The sequence below is a fragment of the Trichechus manatus genome, unplaced genomic scaffold (assembly GCF_000243295.1).
Source record: "Trichechus manatus latirostris isolate Lorelei unplaced genomic scaffold, TriManLat1.0 scaffold00139, whole genome shotgun sequence".
Classification (NCBI taxonomy): Eukaryota; Metazoa; Chordata; class Mammalia; order Sirenia; family Trichechidae; genus Trichechus; species Trichechus manatus.
In genome coordinates this window covers 3,409,841-3,412,067 of record NW_004444075.1, presented here as the reverse complement: position 1 = coordinate 3,412,067, position 2,227 = coordinate 3,409,841, and positions in this window count along the sequence as shown.

Below are 2,227 nucleotides of genomic sequence, written 5' to 3'. Positions count from 1 at the left end.
AGCTCCAGGAGCTCTAGTAGTGCAATGGTTTAGTGCTCAGCTGCTAACCAAAAGTTGGTAGTTCAAACCCACCAGTGACTCCGCAGGAGAAAAGACCTGGTGATCTGCTTCCGTAAAGATCACAGCCTTGGAAACCCTATGGGGCAATTCTACTCTGTCCCATAGGGTAGCTATGAGTCAGAATTGACTTGACGGCACACAACAACAACAAAAACAACAACATAGCAAGCAATGACAACATACGAAGCTCATTATATAAACTAACTCATTTAGTTCTCACAACAACCCTAGGGGGCACATAGCATTTTCTGAATGAGGAAACTGAGGCGTAGATAATTTTACCAATGTCACACAGCTAACAAGTGGCAGAGCCTGGCTTCTAGCTCAGGTAGATGCCAGAGACCATGCTTAGCTGTAAGTCTCCCATTCAGAATGTACTTCTTGATAGTTCGTTATGAGACAATGAAGAGCAGTGACTTATTCCCTGAATTTGTTTTTCAGAGATAAAAAATGTCCCACTATACAGTATCTCTACCAGTTTACAACTAAATAGCACAGAGAGTTAAGAAACAATGGACAGCTCAGTGGACTCCTCTGCAGATCAAGAGACACTGTGACACCTTTGAAGCAATTCAGTTGAGACTAACAAAATCACGTTAAAGACTTGTTTGTAAATCTTTCTTGGGTCATGCATACCTCGAAAATTTGATAGGAGCCTTACAAGCCCATTTGTAGATTTAGGCAGTGCATTTTACCCTTGTAAATTTATTCATTTGTGAATCCAAGTAATGTTTAGTAAACACCATTAGATGTCAAGCACAGTTCTAGATACCGGGGATGTAGAAATAGCTTCTTTCATCAACTCCCATCTCCACCTGTAACAAAACAGAGCTTATATATCATAGTGGTTTAGAGCTAAGCTCTGGCGTCAGAGAGACTGCGTACCCATCCCAGGCCTGCTGTCACTGGCTGTATGATCTCAGGCAAGTTACCTAACTTGTCACAATCTCGGTTCCTTGGTTTATAAAATGGAGACAGTAACGATTATAAGATCCACCACACTGGGTTATTAGAAGCATTAAATGAGATTGCCTGAGACACAGTAAAGATTCAAAAATATATTACCTGTGATAATGAGGGTGAAACTGTAGAATTTTTGTGATTTTGAATATGGTTTTATTTATACAATGAACTTAGAGTTTTGCAGTTTCTCTTCATACAAGAAGTGTCAGGAGCTTGTTCGAATTATAATATCTTGAAAGAATCCAAGTTTAGTCAACATTTTCAACCATAGTGCTACCCCTTGTGATGAAATTATAGGGTCTTACATTAACAATTAGACATCGTAGTAGAACTAGTAAAAGAACTCTAATTCATTATTCTGTTGATTCTTTTTTCCTTCTGGGGTTATCTGGGAAACCTGCCCATTTACAGACAGCTCCTTTGGCTATCTTCCTCTGCCTCTCAAAGCCCTCAAAACAAAGTTCTTAAGTACCCCATAATGGGTACATAAGATTGTTGATTTTGTTTATAACATGTCAGAAGTAACAATTTTTATATACAAATAGGTTCATGTGGAAACCTTGGTGGCGTAGTGGTTAAGAGTTTGGCTGCTAACCAAAAGGTTGGCAGTTTGAATCCACCAGATGCTCCTTGGAAACCCCATGGGGCTGTTCTACTGTGTCCTACAGGGTCTCTATGAGTCACAATCAACTTGACGCCAGCAGGTGATAGGCTTATTTAAAAATATAGAGATTTCTCGGGTGGGTTTGGAATGGACCAAATACTCATTTATTCGTGGACCCGTCTGAATTCATGGACATTAGACCAAAGGTTAGGAGATGTAAATTCTAATCCTATGCCTGATACTAACTGTTTGATCTTGACCTTATGGGTGCTTTGTTATCTTTTCTATAAAAATCAAAGGCTTAATATCTGTACCCTCTTCCAGCTCTAAAACTCCATGATTCCACAGTTAATCAACAAGAAAGTTACCTCATATGGTACATGACACTGCATTTGCGGTTACAGGGACCTGTTAGGGAACAGAAAATTTTCCTGCACAGTGGCTCTCACATTTCAAGTTGGAAAGGTTGCAGACTCATATAGTAAGATAGTAATTAGGGTTAAAGTCATGATATACATACATTTTTATAAAAGCATAAAGGTGCACAAAAGCTACAGTCATCTTGAAAAATATTCGGAAAATCTTGAGTACTAAATGTCT